The sequence below is a fragment of the Mesoplodon bidens genome, assembly GCF_964165515.1.
Source record: "Mesoplodon bidens genome assembly, chromosome: 9".
NCBI classification, from domain to species: domain Eukaryota; kingdom Metazoa; phylum Chordata; class Mammalia; order Artiodactyla; family Ziphiidae; genus Mesoplodon; species Mesoplodon bidens.
In genome coordinates, this window is record NC_138166.1 from 56616663 (window position 1) to 56639314 (window position 22652).

Consider the following 22652-nt stretch of genomic DNA (forward strand, 5'->3'; position numbering starts at 1 on the left):
CCTGCCAGAAATGAAGCAGAGGCTGAGAAGAGAGAAAGATGAGCAAAAGCTGGGATAGATGGTTTGGGGAAGCACATAGAAGACGTTGGTAAGAGCTGGATAGCTGTAGATATAGAGAACATTCCAAAAGAGAATCTAAGTGATGAATGAACAGAACACATTCTCAGGGAGCAGTGAGAGCGCTGGCCTGTTTAAGGCCCAGGTTGGAGTGGGAAGAAGCCAGTGGGCTCCAGACTCCACAGTCTAGACATTGGAAGTTGGCTCAATCTGGGCACATTCTGAGCTGTTCCAAGGGGTCAAAGAAGGAAGCATGGTGACCCAATGGTCATATAGTCATGAGGGTCCTTCCACCTCTTGGGTGGTGCCCTTAATGTAGCCAGAGGACCCTTCTAAGCTTACTAAGGCAATTAAATTCAGCATATAAATGTATATGTAAACACTACTACTTCTAAAAGCAATTAGTAAAATGAGTGCCCACAATGTGAGTATAAAAGTTGGACACCTTAGTATTCTGGATGCATGAGAGGAAATGTATTTGATGATGGCATGAAACGTAATCCAACATACCATTACCTTTTGGAAATTTTCCCTATTTCTAGATTTCTTTAGGACATTGTAATGAATTCTGATATTCTAATATCCTGCACTTACTGTCCTGTTTATTCAACTATCTTTATGAACATGAAGATTTTTGTTAAGGTGAGAAAGACACAAAGTAAATTTGGGGAGATTATAAGGCAGAAATGTTTCTTAAAAAGTTTTCTTTTGATTCAATACTGAATCAATTCAAGAAGAATTCAATCGACAAGGGCAAAGCTAGGTCACATATCCTGGCTTCCTCATACCCACAGCTTAATAATCTAAAAATAAAAATCAATTCTTGTCTGAGGGTTGTGAAGGGCTCATAATTGCTTTAGAGTGAAGCTCAAAACGACTGTGCCTTCTCCCGCCTCCCATTTCAATATAATTTTTCAAGTCCAAGGCACTGTCAGTATTAGATTGTGTGGTGACCAAATAGGAAAACCTCTGTTTAAGATGAGATAATCTCATCATTACACTCTTTAGGAGAAAATGAGGCCCCCTTTTTAATGCTGCCTGTAAAGGTGGCAGAGAAGTAATATGAACCAATTGTTGGTTAGAAATCTTTTCCCTTAAAAAAAAATTGGTTCATAATCATTTTCCTTCCTACAATCATGGTAGTATTTTGAATCAAGAACTTGCTTTGGTTTTTATAGAAAACTGGTTGCCCCCTTTCCAGCTACTGAATTTTCTTTCTCTTTAATCCCAAGATCCAGGTGTGTTTGGAACTTCGTTACAGCATACACTATAGCTGTGAGCCTGGCTGGGGTGAGTTTCTGGTTTGTTTGCTTTATTAGATTTTGTGCCATTAAATAAAACCTTGGACTTCTAGAATGCTGATGAATTTCCCATCATAGTACACATCCATTTGTATATGTGGATATTTGTAATGGGGACAGCTTTCTGTTTTTATTAGCACCTCCCTTTTTTGTTTTGTTTAAATTTATTTTTATTTTATTGTGTTAAGAACATTTAGTATGAGATTTACACTCAACACTTATTTTTTTATATATACTGCAATTTTATTTCAATCTCACAAAAGAAGTTAGCATGTAGGAAATTTAAATGAAACTGTACAGTAAAAATAGCAGAGAACCAACTAATCTAAAAAGGAATTACACCTAAAGCATGAGGATTCAACATTCATTAGTGTTTCATCTTCTTTTTTTTTTTTTTGTGGTACATGGGCCTCTCACTGTTGTGGCCTCTCCCATTGCGGAGCACAGGCTCCGGACGCGCAGGCTCAGCGGCCATATCTCACGGGCTCAGCCGCTCCGCGGCATGTGGGATCTTCCCGGACCGGGGCACGAACCTGTGTCCCCTGCATCGGCAGGCGGACTCTTAACCACTGCGCCACCAGGGAAGCCCTCATCTTCATTTTTGATTGACACTTGATGTTTGCAAATTTTGAAACAAACTTTAAGATCATGGTAACTATTCTGAAGAGATTTCAGCACCAGCACTAAGATTTGCACATTCAGTTGGTATTAGCACCTTCTTACAGAAGTATTTAGCCTTCCAACCAGCCAGTGTTTTTAAAAATCAGTTCCTGGAGTTTTCATAAAATTTTAAAGTGTCTATCAAAAGTCTTTTAACCGTAAAGATCAGCCATAAGATGGAAATGGAAGAGTCCATTAAAATCTCATTATAGGAAGAGAAATTCCCTGCCACTTTTTCTTAATTCTACCCCACAGGAAGGTAACTTCCCTTCCTCCCTCAGCTATATCTATATGGCTCCCTATCAGAAGACAAGGGCTGGCACGGGAGGGGTCAGTGGAGACATGGTACACCGTCCTCAGCCTCAGCCTCGGTGAGGATACGTACGTGCATCCCATCCTTGCCACCCAGCCCTGCTTCATCCACTCTCCACCACCACAGCCTTGGAGAAGCAGAACATGCCTCCTGAGTCTCCCAAACCTTATTTTTAATCGAAGTTTAGACATTTCCACAACCTGATTTCTTTTAGACCAAACCAACATTCTTTTAAGCCTGTTCTGTTCTGTGAGCCCAGCTAATTAGCCTGCCTGTACCAGAAGTACTCACTTTTTATTACCTTTAATAAAACAAAGCCAGGTTTGAGGAAGTGTTGGATGTCAGCCATCTCCAAAACCTCAGGAAGGAAACCCCACCTTCCAAGCCCCCTCCTCCTCCCCAGTAAGATTTGTGGTCTGGTTAGAAGGACCATTTAGATGATGAAAGGAACCAGTGGACAGCCCCTGATGTATAACCAGTGTGATTTTTTTTTAATATCCACCAAATTAATATTTTTATGTCTGTTCCCCCATCAGGTTGCTTCGGTTTGAACTTCAACGAGGGGAGCCTGCCAAGATCATGTAGTAAAATATGAACTGGATCATAAATCCCAGCAGGGGTGGGAGAATGTAAGACAGATTGCTAACACCTTAAAAAACAACAACAACAACAACAACATTTAAACCAAAAAAAGGCAGGAATTTGCTTTAAAGTGTCCCCAGCCCAGCAGGGAGCAGGAGAGACACAAGCCGTCAGAACGTGAAAGCTGGTTTGCCTTCCCTGTATCACTTCTCCGCAGACTCCAACTCAAAGAAAGCCATTCTGGCAGGTAACTCGGGCCCCATGGGCTTTCCCTCCAGTACCAGTGATGTTTCGCTGGGATGTGTGTTAGAGATAAACAGAAATACTCGCAAATGAGCACCTTCCAGAAAGTCGAGTCTTTCTGCATCCCTCCCTCTGGAATGACCGTTCACACAGCTCATCAAAGTCTCCTTTCATGAGTGCCACGCCGAGGGAAATCAACACAGCTGGTAAGACGGAGTTTGAAGCTGTAAGAAGAAAGCCATGTGTTTCCTTCCTAAGACTAAAATCATTTCCCTACGAGGAATAAAAAGCTTTTACAAACTTTCTGGATGGATATGTCTTGGAGGGGGACAAGTTGATTACTCTCACACCCTCCACTGTGTACCAGAGGGAGAAACAGAAGCCCTGATTTGCTTGGATTTGTAACAGGTTGACTACGCTGGAGCATATATGGAAAAGTAAACGCCCTTATAACCTAGCTTATTATTACACCGATTTGGATAAACCACAGGTCAAATCATGTCAGCTGAAACATAACTGCTACCCACAGGAGAAGCCTGATATAATAGCTCAGTAGATAGCCCATAAAACAGACGCTAGTCCTGTCTGTCAACACCGGCATTGTAAAGGCGTCTCACTAATCCTCCTCGTGGGTAGCACTAAATCCTGGACGGTTGTTGTCTTTTCATTCTGTCACTTGCCTACCCCTGGGTCTTAGGACACACAATTTGATCATGGGAGCCAGATGACCTGCTCTCAGCAGCTATAAGGTGTGACGTCCCCAGGGTCACAACTTCACCAGGAACTGAGTTTCATGGAAACCCACTTACAGACCAAATTGCCCTTTCTCGTCACACTTTGCCAAAAAACCCCTTTGGACCTTTGTTTTACCCACTCTGGGTTCAGAGGCAAAGTCATGGCTGAGACTTTCAGAAATCTTTTGAACAGGCAAAGGTGCAGCCCTGGAGAGGGACCAAACAGATGTGTAAAGAGACTCCCACTAAATGCAAATGCATGGAGAAATCCAGAATCTGGTTTGATTTTTTGGTTCAAGGATATAAAGATTTTGAATTTGTCAGTATGGACATTTCATTGCAACCATAGAAGGAAAATTGTATATATAAATATGTATATATATATATATATGTAATATATATATATATGTGAGTAATGTTGGGTTTTTAGTTAAGTAGCCTAAAACTTTAGCAAACTCACACAAGTCCCCACAAGTGGGACACAAGTCTCACACAAACCTAAAGTATGTGAAAAAGTTTTTTCTAGAAAGGACATTAGTAGGACAATTACTGAAATTTGGAAAAGGTCTGTTAAGTCAGATATTAATACTGTAGCAATGTTGATTTCCTGGATTTAATACCTGCACTGTGGTTAAGTAAATGAATTTAGGAAACACACACTGAGGCATTCAGGAATAAAAGGCAGCATGTCTACAACTTCCAAACAATTCAGAAAAGAATTAACACAGAGAGAAACACAGACACACACACACAATGAGAAAGAAAACGAGGTAACTTACTAACATTTGAAGAATCTGAATTTACAGGAATTCTTGTTACTATCTTTGCAACTTTAATGTAGATCTGAAGTTATTTCAAAAGTAGGGCCTCCCTGGTGGCGCAGTGGTTGAGAGTCCGCCTGCCGATGCAGGGGATACGGGTTCGTGCCCCGGTCTGGGAGGATCCCATATGCCGCGGAGCGGCTGGGCCCGTGAGCCATGGCCGCTGGGCCTGCGCATCCGGAGCCTGTGCTCCGCAACGGGAGAGGCCACAACAGTGAGAGGCCCGCATACCGCAAAAAGAAAAAAAAAAAAAAAAAAAAAAAAAGTAAAAGTTTTTTTTTTAAGTCTTCCTATTTAGGCTGCACAGAGTTACTGTCACTTAACCTTTTTTAATTTTTAAATTACTTATTTTTAACTGAGGTGTAATTGACATAACATTATATTCGTTTCAGGTGTGCAACATAATGATTTGATATTTGTGTACATTGCCACATAATCACCACAATAAGTCTAGTTAACATCCGTCACCGCACATAGTTACAAACATTTTTGTGATGAAAACTTTTAAGATCTACTCTTAGTAACTTTCAAGTATGCAATATGGTATTGTTAACTATAGTCACCACACTGTACATTACATCCCTGGGACTTGTATTTTATAACTGAAGTTTATATCTTTTGACCACTTTCACCCATTTAGCCCACTCCCCACCTCCCCACTCTCTTATTTAAAATAAAAGCCTGTAAACATAGTTTGAGAGACATTTAAAATAAACAAGATTACCACTCAGTCAAATAAAGTGTAAAGGGAAAAAAATAAAATAAAAGCCCAATAGAGTATATTTGTAAGTTTCTTTATTTGCTTCCCCATATCAATCTAAAAATGATTTGATGTAGGTTCTCACTATTTTGGATATCATTTAGAACCCTTAATCTTGAAAAACAGAGGATGGGGAGCTGGAGACAAGACTGGTAAAACAGTTAAGAGAATGTCCAGAGAAGGGAGATTCTGGAAGAAGACCTGGATTCTCTAGGCCTCTAGAGTTCCAAGCTATGAGACTTTTACCTCTATGTCTCTTAGTTTCCTCATCTTTAAAATGGGCATAAAGGCAGGGCTGTAATGAGGATCAGCTTAGGATGTTTTGTCTTGTGCAGGACCTGTCACCTGCTCAATGATGGGTGTCTAGTCTCAGCACTACCACCTCTCCTGTCCTGTCTGGAGCATTGAGATGGCACCCATGGCATGTGGTAGGGGTCACAGATGGCCCCAAGTTTTCTGAGTGTTGGTGGAAGCCCAGTGGGAAAGGCAGTGATCACCAAGGCTCTGCTTAGGCGCCTGGGGGATTGTCTTCACCCTCTAAGACAAGCCTTACCCTGTATCTCTTCCTTTGGTAACAGAAACATCCCAACTGCACTTGTTCCTGCTCACAAAACCCCATTTGGGCTGAGCACCTGCTGACATTTATTAGCCCAAACCTGTTTTTCAGAAACTTCTCCTCACTTTGAGCTAAACATGTGGGGCTAAGCCCTGGACTGAAATGGACATTGTGCTTTCTTCTTTCTCTTTTTGACCAGAAACACCATTCTGCTGCCGTCGGAAACTGATGCACCTGAGTACAAAGCGTTTGTTCCCTGCACCCTTCAAACGAATGTGGTCCAGGTTCAACACAAGTACACACGCACGCACACACGCACACGCATCCTCAGCCCATAAAAGTCAATGACACCTCTGAATATCTGAAACCCACCACTCAGCAAACACTATCTCCTCCCAGGAACTTTCGGGGATGTAGACAACATCCTGTCATGGAACATGTGTGTAGCTTGAACTGTGATAAATCGAGGCCCTAATCTTGATGCACAACAGCATGGGCAGTAATGGGCAAGAACATCTCAGCAGACAACACACATATAAATCACATTTATTTTCATAGCACATTTAAATAATGTTTTGGCTCTGGGGATTTTCCGCCAAGCAATGAAGCATCACCCAAAGAGAGTCTGCAATGTTGCTCCTATCTGTAATGCCCCTTAGAGCAGAGGAATAAAGCCTGTGATTTATATGGATGTCATCAGGGTGGTGTAAGGGCTTCCTTTCCTTTGCACAAAACATTGCTCTGCATCCGGATTAGAAATGAGATTTATCTGCAAAATAAACAAAGAACAGGCCCCGCATGCCCCGTTTTCTCCCTTCATCACACCAGATGAGATCTCAAGCCATCACACGCACACACATGCACTCACTTAACAGCATACGCCCCACTGCTACACAAACACACACAAAACACAGACACGTTTATTATGAGATAGAAGAGAGAACAATCTTGATAAAGATGATCATTTGTACGTTGATGAAGATTTGTTTATCAACTGTTCTCGCTCGTGGGCTTCTGCTGTCCCTCTGCAGTGCTGCCCTGCCCCTGTCTGCATGGGTGCCTGAGACCATCACACAGTAGAGAGAAATCAAATCTCTCCCACACATTGCAAGGTGGTAGTGCAATGCAAACTCAACTGCCACATTCTATCGTCTTGTTCTGAGGGAAAATATGACCTCATTCTAACAAGATTTTCCTTTGGTTGGTCATATGGGTGGTTGCCCCGGTCACTTAGGATGAATTGCAAACTGTTCTTTTGAAACCAACATGAATTCCTCCTTCCTGCCTTCCTTCCTTCCTTCCTTTCTCTTTTTTTTTTTCTTCTTTTCTTCCTTACTCTCTTTCCTTGGCAGCCATCTATTCTCTAGAGTTCTCCAGGACTCCATATATGCCTTAACTTAAAGCCATTGCCCACCTTGCTAAGTGTAGGTTGCTTTTGACAGTTATAGGGAAACATGTAAACTACATTTCAGGGAAGCATAACCTTGTGAAAACATGATTTATTGTACACGGATTTGCATAGAAATCTACAGTTCATTCTGTGACTGCCAAAATAGTTCAACTCCATCCAGCAGACAATGAAATGAGAATAATAACTCGTGCTGTTCTGGTGCTTTACAGTTAGCAAAATATGTCCATATACTATGTATTATTTTCACAGTTGGTCTTCACAAAGACCTGGGTGACAGGGCAGTAGGCAGGACATAACCTACATGCTGTCCTTGCACTTGGAAAAATCACTGCTGCTTCAAGGGCCCAAATGTACTTTACTTTTCTGCCCCAGGTTCACGTGTTTCAGGATCATTGGAGAAACCAGAAGCAGAAAGTCTCATACTTTAACACACAAAACCATTCCTTGGCTGGCCAAGAGTAGATAACGGATGGCTGGTGGCAACCTTAAAGGCAGGGATGCTAAGCAGCCAGTTTCACTTGAATCAACCAGGAGTCGAGGTCAGGAAAGCTGGATGCCAACCAGGTATTACTGAGAGTTATTTCCCAGAAAAGCACATTCTCATATTTGCTGATGTATATTCCATTTTCAAGACAAAGGGTGAACTTTTCATTTGTGTGATCTGATTTTTGTGGGATGGACAGAGATTATAAAGCTACTTTGTGCAAAGTTCCCTATGCCTTAGGTGAAGGTGAGTATATTTTCATATTTTGGTCCAGGTCACAAGTTTAGAACAAAAAAACAAATTGCAAGCTCAGATTTCTCCCCACCCTTCGCGGTGGTCATGTCAAAGAAAGTCCCCAACATCCATACATCTGGATGCAAATATATACTTTGCTTCTTGTCATCTTAATCTCTCAAATTTGTTCTGAAGCTGCAACATAGCCATCCATATAGCAAGAGGAAATTTTTAATTTACAAAGATGATTGCCCCAAATTAACATTCAAAAAAAAGACAATTAGGAAAAGCATCATTGCCTAGCAAGACTAATCTGTGACTGTTGGGGAGGGTGGCTCACCCCTAAAAGTAGGGTAACCACCCAGGGTCGTTGGCCTGGGGCAGTTCTGGCTGATGCTGTTGTCCTGGCTCAATTATTAGTAGCTTCTCTTTCACTTTCACAATTGTCCCAGTTTGGATGCTAAATTATATAGTCAGCCTACCTAAAAGCTGTAGGAAATCCCAGCTTTTTGAAATAGGTCTTTATTTTTTAACGGCTTTGAAAACACCCTGAAAATGAAACTGGAGGAGTGGGGAGAAAAAGAAAAGAATTTGTACAGTCAGTTCAATTGTTCAGCCGTAGAAGACTGGGTGAGACTGTATCTGTTTTGTTCATGCAATTCTAATTATGAACCAATAATGTGGAATAGAACTAATTTTATTAAAACCACTAGTCTGCAATAAGGCAAATGCACAAAATAATTTATTGAGTCACGAGGCCCAGATACAGATTAACTCAAGTGCTCATGTGGGCGGAGAGAGGAAGGCCCATCGCTTGACATCTCCACTCACGTGCGGGAGGGAGCTTGTCTGCGCTGTTTGGTTAGCAAATTGCGAGTAGATGGAAATGTCATCCTAATTGGATTCTGGATGGTGTGAGAGCCAGGCCCATGGGGATGACCGAGCAATAGACACAGCACGCCTCCTTGCCTGGCATCACACACGGGGCGCACGCCCCATATGCCTCCTAGGGGTAAGCCCTGGCGTTAGGGAAAGGAATGGTGGCATTTTTCAATGATATGGGTTTGGTCTCACTTGAGCAAAACAGAGCTGTGTCTTGTCACTCCTGGTGGCATTTGATGCCCTGTTTAAAGCAGGCATGGGTTTTTTAATCTATCCCCATCGTGACTACCTCAGTGGCAAATGTGGAACCAGCATCCCCCAGTTATAGGCAGAGAACCCAGGTGCATCATCGCCTGGCCAGCTCCATTTTGTCCTCCAGACAAAGGCCTAGAACATTCCAGGAAGCCCTCTCTGATAGCTCCCCTCCTTTATCTGCACCCCAACCGGAGTCTCCCCACAATAAGCACTTAGAGCATGTAAAACTGTTGCGCAGAGTTTCCACATCCTGCTGGGGACATTTCTGCCATAGCACTTCACACCCTCCATGGCAACTGTTTACTCCCCTGTCTCCTCTTCCAGAGCCTTCGATTTTTTTTTTTTTTTTTTTTTTGCGGTACGTGGGCCTCTCACTGTTGTGGCCTCTCCCGTCGCGGAACATAGGCTCTGGACGCGCAGGCTCAGCGGCCATGGCTCAAGGGCCCAGCCCCTCCGTGGCATGTGGGATCTTCCCGGACCGGGGCATGAACCCGTGTCCCCTGCATCGGCAGGCGGACTCTCAACCACTGCGCCACCAGGGAAGCCCCAGAGACTTCAATTTTTGAAGGCAGGGACATTGTTCTTCTCTGGAGCTCCCAGCCTAGCCCGGTGTCTTACATATGGGCACTTGATCCTTATTTGTAGGATGAAAGTATGGGCAGGGTGGGGCCCACTCCAAAACAAAAATAAATAGTATAATAATAGGGATAGTATATTTATCAAGCGCTCAGTACATGGCATGGGAATGCAATCAAACTCATTCAGTCTCTCGTTGTTTTCATGTTTGTATAAAAATTTTTTATATTTACATTTCTATATAGAGAAATGCATTGATTTCTTTATTTCATGAAAACACACACACACAAATATATATTCAAAGAATGCTATGTGAAACTTGAAAAGGGCACATGATAAACATTGACTAGTTACAACTATCTACAGCTTTCATCTATACACTGACAAGTTTTGATGTGAATTTAATGATGCAAGAGGAGTTATTGTTTTTAAGATTTCTTTGAAAGGTAAAGCTGAATATAGGATACTTGTCTCTCCTACAGAGAATAAATGTGGGTACTGCTATTACATGACAGTGAACCAGAACCAGAGATGTTTTTTTTGTCAGTAAATTCAATAATCAATAATATCAGAGGTGAATGTGTGCTAAGGGTTTTAAATGGATTATCTCATTTAATCCTCAGAAAGATTCTGCTAATAAAGCATGTTATCCCCATTCTGCAGATGAGTAGATGGAGGCTGGGAGAAGTTGGTGATGAGATTGGAGCTCCAAGCCAGGTCTTCCTGCCCCAGAAGCCAGACCTCTCAGCCACTGCTCTGTCCTCACACTTGGCTACAGTGAGGATGCTGATGCCTCTAATTCAACTGCACTTTCCACCAAAACCAGTTATCAGTCCCAGAATCATAGGGCTATGGGAACTATTGCCCCCCAAATGGAGGGTTCCTTTACCAGCTTTTAGTTTTGTCATCACCCTAGCAAGATGAGATGTTGGCAGAACTGTCCCCAGATATTGTCCTTTGTCCGTCGTTTGACGGCTATTTTTTTTAAGACAGTTTTTCTAGAGTAGTTTTAGGTTCACAGCAAAATATAGAGGATGGTACAGAGATTTCCTATATTTCCCCTGCCCCCAGACAGCCTCTCCCACTATCAACATCCTGCACCAGCGTGGTGCCTTGTTACGATCGATGAACCTATTATACATTGACACATCATTACCACTCTACTTTCATAGTTTATATTAGGGTTCACTCTTGGTGTTGTACATTCGATGAGTTTGGACAAAAGTATAATGACGTGTCCACCATCATAGTATCAGACAGAGAAGTTTCACTGCCTAAAATCCTCTGTGATCCACCTATTCATGTCCCCCACTGCCACCCCCAACCCCTGGCAACAACTGATCTTTTCACTGTGTTCGCAGTCTTGACTTTTCCAGAATGTCATATAATTTGCATCATACAGTACGTATTCTTTTCAGATTGGCTTCTTTCACTTAGCAATGTGCATTTAAGGTTATCCATGTCTTTTTGTGGCCTCATAGCTCATTTCTTTTCAGCACTGATAATATTCCATTGTCTGAATATACCACGGTTTATTTATCCATTCACTTACTGAAGGGAATCTTGATTGCTTCCAAGTCTTGGCAATTATTGATAAAACTGCTATAAACATCCCTGTGTAGGTTTTTGTGCAGACATGACTTCAACTGCTTTGGGTAACTACTAAGGAATGCATTGCTGGATCGTGTAGTAAGAGTATGTTTAGCTTTATAAAAAGCCGCCCAACCGTCTTCCAAAGTGACGACCATTTTGCATTCCCACGAGCACTGAATGAGAGTTTCTGCTGCCCCACATCCTGCCAGCCTTTGGTGTTGTCAGGGTTCTGGATTTTGGTTGACGGCAATTTTTAGCACCTGTGGTGCACCTGAACCATGGTGGCAAAATAGATACAGCCCCTGACCTCATGGGGCTTACAGGCCAGAAGAAGGAGCAGACCTTAATGGTATAATCATATAATTACATAACCACACACTATGGATGGTTTCAGGATGCTGTGAGAGCGCACAGGGGCCTGGCTTGGTCTGGAGCATTTATGATGTGAATCGTTTTCACTTTAATCCAAGTGCAGTACCTGGCATCCAGAGCTGAACATTAAACATCTGCAAAATGAGGGAATTCCCTGGCCGTCCAGTGGTTAGGACTCCGCGCTTTCACTGCTGAGGACGCGGGTTCAATCCCTGGTCAGGAAAATAAGATCCCACAAGCCGCGCGGCACGGCCAAAAAAGAAAAAAAAATATCTGCCAACTGAATTAAGCTGACTTGTGTTCATGGACGGAGCGCAAGAAGAAAAGGCCCTTCGTTTTTCATCATATTTCGTAATTTTGGCTGCAGCATTTAGAGTTAAGCCAGATTCATCCATAGATACCCAATAACCTCAAATTCTTCACAATTACTTTTCACCATTTTCACTTGCTAAATAGGTGTGATTTAACTGGTTTCCCTTTCCTGGGAATATGAATATCCTTATTGCAATAAACTTCAACAACACTTTTTTAATGGCAAAATAGTCTTTTACATTTTGTCCACAATCTTCATTCTCATTTCATAGACTAGCTCTGTATGTCTTTTATTTAAATGAATAGTTCTCAAGAAAAACATAGAGAATGGCTCAATTATTATGTGTGATAATTAATCTCTGAAATTAAAAACTGTCCTCTGTCCAACTGATTTACAAAGAACCTCTTAACGGGCAAAAGAAACTGCTTAATAATCCACCTTCTGACAAATTTAAAAAAGCCAATAGTTTTTTGGAGGTGAAAGAGATTTTTTTCAAGATAACACATGGATTCAGTTTTTAAATCTTATACCAATGTTAATGTATTAATTATTTTGACATTGTGGTAGTAACCCATTTGAAAAAGTGTTGAAAGAAAGGATTTTCCCAGCCTCCTGTGTATCCCACTGCCCGTCTAAGTAAGCCCGGCCCCCAACGTCCCAGACTCATAAACAAATCAAGAATCAGGCTAATAACTGAAGCCGGGCACAATTACAGGCTTTGGCAGTTCCATAGAATAGGCACCAGGGGGCACTACAGGACCACATTGTGTAATTCTAGGCGCCATTTTACCCTTGGACTTGGGAAAATAATTTCTTGAAAAAAATATTAACCTTCTGAGCCCCGGACGTCGTTTTATTTACTACTTTCAATATGCCATTGCCACTCATCTTAACTAACCGGGCTTGGAAGGTTATTTTAAAGGACAGTGCCATAAAAAGAAAACACAATCAGGCTTCTTGGCTTTACCTCCCTGTAGAATGTTGCCGTGTGTGTGTGTGTGTGTGTGTGTGTGTGTGTGTGTGTGTGTGTCCAAAACTACAATGTAGGGAGTTCCCCGCCAAATCGTGATGTTTCAGGCAAACGGGTTGTCCTCATTATCACCTGTCTTCATTCATTTATTAATTCAATATCAACAAATATTTATTAAGCCCGTAATGTGCCGGCCCTGGGCATGCCATGAGACTTGAGCCACGTCCCTCCCCCCAGGGTATTAACCAGGGTGAGAAAGCAGTTCTCTTCCCTCCTGGGAGCCAGATTTGTTCTTAGAGCATCAAAATCCCTAAGTGAAAGGTGACACTGCTGTTTTAGATCATTTCTCTTTTCACTGCTCTCCAGAAATTTATTTTTCCCAAAAGAAAATAGTTAAATCATTGCTCTCTAGATATGACAGACTCAGCCTGAGCATGAGAGCTTACAGTTCTCGTGCAGGAGCTACATGCTAAGTGACTGAATTGTTATTAATCAAATAAAATAGATGCTTGCGAGTTATTGCTTTTATTTTCCTTTCAAAGTCCTATGTCAATTAGAATGAATTATGTTGAAATTTAGCAAAAGACACAGGAACATGCCACCACTCTTGGCATCCGATGAGGCATGCTTTCTGGACTCAGCTGGGCCCCGCTTGGCAGTCCTGGCACCCAGGGTTGGTCAAAATAAGATGTAGTCAGTCTGTTTCCTCCTCCTCCCCCCTCCATCTAGCCCCAGTGGTTTGTAAAATCAATGTGAGAGTGTACCATTGACATAGACATTTTACAGCCATTAACATTTCATCCTCACAGTGACCCCACAAGCTGCCCCCATTTCCCAGCTGAGCAAACTGAGGCTGGAAGAGGTTAATTCTTTGCCCAAGGACACACAACCAGTATCCAAAACCAAGTCCATCTACCTGCAAAGATCACGTGCCCTCTGCTGCTCAACATAAACCTCCCAAAGCCTGAAAATGACGGTGCTGTGTGCTTGCCCAGACCCATCCCATCTTCTTCCTGGGCACACAGCTGGGCTACATTTCCCAGCTTCCCTTGCAGGAAGGCGGCCTTGTAAGTGGCTTCCAGCCAGTGGAATGTGAGGTACCCACTTCCAGGCCTGCCCATCTCCTATACAATCCTTCACTCCCCCTCTCTGCCTGTCTCAGTCCAACAACTAACTTCGAGGCCCTTGGGGATGGGGGAGCCACGGAACAAAAGATGTTTGCATCCCTAAATCACTGCACGGAAGGTACCCACCAGACACTGACTTTAAATGATTCCACAAGCAAGATGTAACTTCTGTTGTGTTAAGCCACTCTGATTTGGGGTTGTGTGTTAGTTAATCTTCAATACAAAATAATAGACAAGGAAAGATGATGGCATCCGTGAAGGCTTCCATTCACCCACCCAGGGGCCTGGGGGCCTTGCTCTAATTCTCTGATCATGAACTTGTCACAACCTTCCTGGGTGTCAGTAAAAAAAGAGCATGGCCACGCCCCACGGCTTGCAGGGTCTTAGTTCCCAGACCAGGGATCAAACGCATGCCCCCTGCAGTGGAGTGTGGACTCCTAACCACTGGACCGCCAGAGAATTCCTGAACCAAATGATCTTTAAGGTCCTTCCGTGATCTGAGAAAGTCCTGTAGTTGTGTGGTGCCCCTCCTTCACCTACTGCAGCCCCTACCCGGCCCCAACTATGCATCCTTATATGCAGGAGCAAAGTTGCCTGGACCAGGAAGGACTTGGCCCAAACTCTTACCCACCCAGGTTTCCTTTTCCTGTGACACCTTTCCTCCATCTGCTGGGCACCCCCTCAGGTGTGCCGGCCACGTGAGATGTAAGATGTACCGTCAGTAGGATGGGTGTCTTCGAATGGCTCACGCTGGGCACTTCATAACCTCCCACTCCTGCCTCCTCCATGGTCTGCATGGGACAGAAGCATCTTCCTGCAAGAGTAGGGCTGACTGTAGACCAAGACCTTGAAAACGGTTGGGGATCAGAATAAAAAGAAGGAATTCTGCTCTTTGAAAGCACTGATTCTTCAAATAGTGTCACTTTGACATCTCTAAAACACTATACTTAAGATATTTAATAAGAGTATCTTCAGTGGCTCCTGTGATATTGCTTTCTGTCACTGAATACGATGTGTGCAAAATGAAGATAATGCTAATAGAGAGAAAGACAGAACCAAGGATTTTAACCGCACAGACTCCAGGCCAAATCAAGAGTGTGTTGCTCGCTGCACCTGTGATTCCAGCTGGGTCCCCTATGCTGAGATGAATCTCGCCCTCTTCTGGCCTCGCTCGGCACTTCCAGAGACAGGACGTGAACACTTGCAAATCATTCCTGCCGCTGCCTACCTGCTTCATGAGTTCCGCACCTAAGGGCAGGGAGCTCAGCCTCCCTGGGGCTCACAGTGCCCACGGCAGGGTGTCTTGAACTGGATACCACTGGGGTTTCTCGAAAAACCAGTGAGGGTTGAAACCTGAGTTTTTGAGAGTTGTGATAAATGGGGCTGCAGATGTAAAAATCCAGGACTCATATGCTGGGGGTACTTGCTGTCTGGATATGTCAGAAAAGAAAGGAGAAAAAAAAAAAAGAAAAAAAGGAACAGAGGAAGGAAAGTTGTCAGATCAGCAGGGACACAGTAGATGCTCTTAATATTGAAACGTTAAATATTAACCTAAATCTGACTAACAATTATGGTGGACACTGTTTTAGGGCTGGCCACTGATTTTCCTCCTTCCCCTCTGTCTATAACAGATTCTATCTCTGATCTCAGGAGGAAGTGGCGTAGACAGAGGGGGGATGTCTGACCCAGGTTTGGCCATTCAGAGTCTCTCCTCCCCCACCAAAATCACTGGCCAAGTAAAATCCATCCCTGGGGATTTTCTGCTGAAACATGCCCCCCACTGCTTCTACCCTTCCACGCTCTATCTCTGTCCCCTGTAAACTCAAGCTATTGACAGGACCCACAATATGTGTTGTTCTAATGCACTAGCACCTGACTCAACCCAAATTACAAATTACCATAATTACCAAGGGTAAAATCCAAGGTTAATGATGAAACAAATTAATGCATACTTAAAATATATAAACGTGTTCTATAACTACTACGAGATGAAATAAGGTTAATTAAGGCAATTTTCAAAATATTAACAGAACCATAGTTCCAGCGAGTGCAGGAACATTATCAGCACATTTGAATCATTAAAGAATTTAAACAATTTCTAGAGCCATGGAGAGAGCACTTATATTTGTGAAGGTCAAAAAAAAGGATGAACTCTTCAGCTCTCTTTTGTTGTGTGTGAGCCTATTTTGGTTTTCACATACCGTGACATTATTATGTAGAAGATTTAAACTGCTCTAATATTACTTGTAGATTTCTATTTATGAAAGAGGTTATCTTGCTTATAGGAAAAATAATTAAGTTTAACCATTCACAAATGGACAGTTATTTGTAGGTACTTAAACATGAAGATGTATCCATGCATGATAATTTGTCATTTTTAGTGCTTATTTGACTGCCTATAAGCGCACAATTGAGTACAAAATGGCGATGGTTTCTGTAGTGCTGCTGCTGCTTTGATTGATAATGAGAAGATACAGCCACCATTTTTAATTTTTAAAATGCAAGATTATTCTGGAGTAAATTAACCTAATCACACAGCGCAAGTAAATTAATGTCAGTTCATTACTTAATAGCAAAAATAATATTAACCTAAAGAATCTAAATCCACTTCTGACACATTCAATTTTTATAACGTTACGTTGACAGTTTTTTCTGGATTATATGTGGTGGTTTTCAGCATTAGCTGCTCTGCTAATTGGAAATGCTGGGAGTGAGAACACAGATATTCCTGAGGTGTGGAAAAAGGTTGCTTCAGGAATTGATTCAGCTGTATCACAGCTCAGACACCACTTCACTAAAGCACCATTGGGTATTTTGCACGGCCAGCCTACCATAAATTCAGCGAGAAAGTCTCAGGGCTTTCGCTCCTGTGGCATAAGTGGATTTTTTTTCCTAAGCAGCCCAGCAGCTCTCATTTGGAGAATTCAGGTTCTCCGGCCCTCGATTCCCCCAACACTGTCTGCCCCAGGAGAGTCCACCAGTGCCTGCGCCATCTCTCTCAGCACCCTGAGGGCTGAGGCCTAGATCTTCCCCAAACAGGGCTCCACGTGGGTCACACAGACTGGAGGAAAGGCCCTGAACTCTCAGAATGTCTCCTCAGCCTTAACAGCTTGTGAAGTTGGGAAATTTATGTTGCAACCTTGAGAAAGGCAAAGTAAATACAGAGCATGCCAGCTATTTGTTTTCCTGTTGATGAATTCTCCAGGCTCAGACTGGAAGCCCTCCAAGGACTAAAGTCTCCTCCAAAAGTGGAATGTTAACCCTGAGTCCTTTGGCTGCTTTTCCCTCCGGGTCTCTACTTCTTTCTCTCCCACCTAGAAAGTTCCAAAATATCTCTGGTTTTTGCTTGCTGTGGATGCTGCTCAGGGATGAGCTTGCTTCTCTCGATCCCACAGAACAAGCCAGGGCCAAAGACAGTGAAGGAAGAAGCCAAATGACTACGTGGTAGAGGAACTTTCAAGAACTTCTTGTAGCAAGGCTTCCTAGAGCCCAGCTCCTGCACATTTAGTGAAACTGGCTTGGCTCATGGAAGAGAGTCAACTGTTCAGAGCCAAATTTCTCTAGCTTTAAACATTTGCCACATGCTCTGTTGCAAATCTTATATTATAAATCCATCATCTTCACCTTGGAAACATAACAAATTAGCCCTACATTTGTTAGATTTTCTCTTTACATGAGACATACATAGTTAATAGACCAGTCTAGGTAAGATGATGCTTTTCAATCCCTTAATCACTATTGATTTTTAGCGTTTACTCTGTTTTTACCATGTTTAAAAAGTTAAATATGATCTTTTCCTAACCATAAAATTACTACATTCTCTATAGGGAACATGAGAAATGAGTATAAAAATTTTAAAATATTATTTGTAATTTCATCATCCACAGTTAAGTGTTGTTAACATTTCCATATATTCTTTTTTTCCTCTGGTAGCTACACTGTCTGGATGCTGACTTTTTTCATTCCATCTTATATCATAAATATCTTCTCAATATTTATTTACTATCAATAATCTTCAAAAATGAGATTTTTAATGACTTCGATACTATTCCATCATTGGAATGTATCATAATGTTTTTAACTGATCTCCTATTGTTGGATATCATAAGTAGCATTCCAGTAATCATATTTCTATGTAAATCTTTGGCCACATATCCCAAGTATTCATTCCTTAGGATAGGTTCCTAGAAGTAAAATTACTGGGTCAAAGTGTAGGAGCAGTGTTAATACATTTTGCCAAACTCTTTTTTCCAAGGAATGCTTATCCACTTGTACTTCCACCAGCAGTGACTGAGATGCCCCATTTAGCCATGTTCTCATCCACGTGGAGCATTGCTGTTTTCCTACCTTGGTCAATACAATAGATACTTCTGGTGTTGAAACAGGTGGTGTGGCCCAGGAGTGAGGAGGGCTGTAGGCTGGGAGTCAGGAGACCTGGGCTTGAATTTAGGCTCTTCCATTAGTTAGCTCTGCAACTCTGTGGAAAACCCTTAGCAGGAAGGATGAAAAGTTGGAACAGTAATGACTGCCCACGTGAGATAATGAATATGAAAATGCTTTGTAAATGTAAAACGTAAGGTTTTTTTTATTACTTACTACAAGGCATCTACCCACTGCTAATAGTACCTAAGAAAAATTAGGACTTGAGTATACAAATTATAAATAAAAGATGAAATACTGATTTAAGGTTCCTTTTTAAAACTAGAGAAGGTGACTTTGTTAGCATAATTTCTCACATCTCTTTCTGAGCTCACACATACACACAAAAATTAGGCGGTATCTGAAATCTCAGATGAGCCTACTGTAATGTATGAAGTCAAGTTGGGGGCTTCGCTGGTGGCGCAGTGGTTGAGAGTCTGCCTGCCGATGCAGGGGACACAGGTTCGTGCCCCGGTCCGGGAAGATCCCACATGCCGTGGAGTGGCTGGGCCCGTGAGAGGCCACAACAGTGAGAGGCCCGCGTACCGAAAAAAAAAAAAAAAGTTGGAATTGCCTTGGATTATGCAAACTAAACCAATAGTTAACACTTTTATGGAAAGTGGATTCAAATGTAATTGCCATTTAGTTGGAGGTGGCAGAAACTCAAGGAATTTTTCAATGTTCATTGCCGCAACACAGCTGAAAGCCATCCGTCTGATCAGGCTGCTCTGTTCCCATTATTCCAACGCAGGACCCTCCGTCCATATTCTTTCCTCCTCCCCATCCATCTGTAGCTGTATTTCCTTTAAGGTTTACCCAGGACCACCTTTCTCCTGAAGTCTTTCCCAGGTGCCCCAGAGTGAAAGCTTACCCTTCGCAGGTTTCTTACCTGTGAACCCCACAAGCCAGCTCTGGATTACCCACTGCTTTGTGAGGTCCTTTCAACATTTCTAGTGTGTAAATATTTCCTCCCCAGATACGCCTTAAACGATTTGAGGAGAGAGATTCTTCCTCTGCATTTGCAGCTCTGTGCGCACTCTCGGCCCTAAATTAACTTGCCCCTGAGGTTGATAAAGAGAGAAGCTTTTTTTTTTTTTTTTGCGGTACGCAGGCCTCTCACTGCTGTGGCCTCTCCCGTTGCGGAGCACAGGCTCCGGACGTGCAGGCCCAGCAGCCATGGCTCACAGGCCCAGCCGCTCCGCGGCATGTGGGATCTTCCCAGACCAGGGCACGAACCCGTGTCCCCTGCATTGGCAGGCAGACTCTCAACCACTGCGCCACCAGGGAAGCCCAAGAGAGAAGCTTTTAACCAGGGCCAAGGAGTCACTTTCCCAGTAACTCCACTGGGGAAACTTTCTCTAGATTTTTGTCCCTCTTGGCGTGAGGTGGATGGAGGGCAGGTCAGTACCTCCTGCCACGTTTCTTCTGGGGATTATTTTTCCCTCATTAATTGCACCGACAAGATAAGAATAGCTCACAGCCCAGAGGCAAAGGCTAATGTGGACACTTTTGTTCTTTCATTTTTTTCCTCACCCTATTCTTCCTGAGTCACCCTCCACCTTCCTTGCTAAATATATATCTCCTTTCTGATTAAACGTCACTTTTTTTTCTTTTTAAACAAAACTAAAGAAAAGGCTGTATTTCGGTATAATCATTATGATTCCCAAAGAAATATTAATGTTCTGAGGACAACAATATCCTCCTCACATTTTGGAGAGATGAAACTTGATGATGTTTTATTGACAATTCTAGATACATTCCAATTTCCAGAGGCTTAGTTAAGCAATGTGTGATTGCAAGAAACAGAAAGCTACCCAAATTATTCAAGTCAAAAGACAGAATGGAGGTAAGGGAGCTGTACCAGCCTTTCCAGCACATCGAGCTTGAAATCTTGTGTGAGTTACAAGAGAGAATACTGGTTTTCAAAGCATCGAAAAGGACTGTGCAGGAGTTGGTGTTGTTACCATAATAGAGAAGTAAAATTCTTCGCCTCCCATCAAGCAAAGGGTGGAGTTCAGAAAACCTTTCTAGTTATTGAGAAGTGTGGGAGGAAGCTGGTGATGCCTGGTTGCAGCTCTAATGGAATATAAAGATTGCAACCATGTACGTCTACAATTGGGGCATTAGGTCTTGGGCAATGACCCAAGACAACTTTCCTCAGACTTTACAACACAGTTACAAAAAGAGCTGTTGGCAACTGTCCAGAGAGGGGTTCTGAGAAAGAGCTCCGCCACCCAGCCAAATATAATCGCCTCCCAAAATTAGGTCAAAATTGTCAGCGTTAGTGGAGGGCCTAGACGCTAAAGTCAGAATACTGACCAGCCAGTCTGTAAACAAATTCATTATTGACCTTCTTCAGAAACCAGTCCATGGGCTCTATCTGCTCTACTGGCAATAATGTTCTTAGAAAACATATTAGGAGCAAAAGTTGAACTCTAAGTTTGCCCTCACCACTGCCAGAGGAAATCATTCCACAACCCAGAACTTTCAATTACTTGTGTAATTGTGTACATGCCATTTCACACTTCATTTCCATTTTAGCTCTCTCTCTTTTTTTTTGCGGTACGCGGGCCTCTCACTGTTGTGGCCTCTCCCGTTGTGGAGCACAGGCTCCGGACGCGCAGGCTCAGCGGCCATGGCTCACAAGCCCAGCCGCTCCGCGGCATGTGGGATCTTCCCGGACTGGGGCACGAACCCGTGTCCCCTGCGTCGACAGGCAGACTCTCAACCACTGCGCCACCAGGGAAGCCCATTTTAGCTCTCTTTTAATTTTAGAATCACCTCAGAACTTTTTGTCATAATTACTGAAACAGAGATACTAGGTAAGTCTGTAAACAGCTTCCAAGCCCTGGCTTTGCACGGTTCGGGGAACAGTGTACAATTACCCTGGCTCCCAGCCTCAGTTGCACCATCCCATCCCTCCACCTCCCTCCAGGTCCTTCCTCTGATCGTCTCAGCTTCCACAGACACAAGCTGGATGAGGCTGAGCCCGTCACGCATGTCACTAATAGTGAACAAAAGACGAGGTAACAGTCTACCAAGATTTAGTTCTAGTCATGAAAGAAGTACGGCTTCTGACTATAATCCTGTGTGATAGACCAGTTCCAGAGGTTGAGCGAACAAGATACAGCCTCCGTAAGCTTGTAGACGTTGCTTCCCAGGTACAACAGTTGTTGAACCTGAGAAAATGGAAAGGAAGTACAGCAGTCCCCTTGACTATCAGAAATTCTGCTGCAATCAAATGAGATGAAACCTGGGAAGGGACTTTGAAAGTGATAAAGTGTGAGAAAATGAGAGGCCATAAAAGAAGTATTGCAAGAAGTGTCATGTCACTGATTTCGGGCAAAAGTTGAATAAATGCTATCACTAACATTTTGAATTCAAAGTTCAAAAGAGAGAATTAGAATCCAATCAAAATCAGTCTGCAAAAGAGGCATTAGCGCTCTCCAAATGGTCCATGTGCTCCCCGACATTTCCAGCCTCTGTTGCTGTTAGCAGGGGCTGTGTGACTGCCTCTGACCAAAAGACTACAAGCAGAAGGGCTGATGGACTGTGTTGCACTTTGGTCCAGAGTACTTAGGAACAGAAATGAGTCCCCCGACATTTGCCTGTTTCCTGCTTCAGTGACCCTGGAAACCAGGCATTGAGATGGAGGGAGCCTGGATCCCTGAGTCACCTGATGAAGGAGTGCCCTCCAACCTGGAAGGCAAACATTAATATAAGGGCTAAGTCACAAAGAGTCCAATGTTCACTTAATGCCAGAGCATAATAAAGCCTATCTTTTAAAATACACTGATTTTTTTTTCTTTTTAATTAAATCTCTTCCAGAACATAGCGTCAGTGCTCTTCAGAGATGCTCATGATGGAAGGAAGTGATTGTAAATGGAGTGATTCTTGCACAAGGACTACATCATCGATGATCTAGGTATTAAAGAAAAAACAGTCAACCCCAAATCAGATAATGCTTTATACAGTGAATAAACTTCTAA

The 22652-nt window shown here is 42.8% G+C and overlaps 1 long non-coding RNA gene across 5 annotated transcripts in view; it reads left to right on the forward strand.

Annotated features, from left to right (window-relative positions):
- Nucleotides 1-22652, forward strand: part of LOC308622629 — a 389291-nt gene that overhangs the window by 259771 nt on the left and 106868 nt on the right. The window contains exon 1 of one of the 5 annotated variants that reach the window (XR_014016666.1): nt 9625-9651. The exons of the other annotated variants lie outside the window; for them this stretch is intronic. This is a non-coding gene — a long non-coding RNA (uncharacterized lncRNA). Of the gene's footprint in view, nt 1-9624; nt 9652-22652 lie in introns of those variants that run through there. 5 annotated transcript variants of the gene reach the window in all.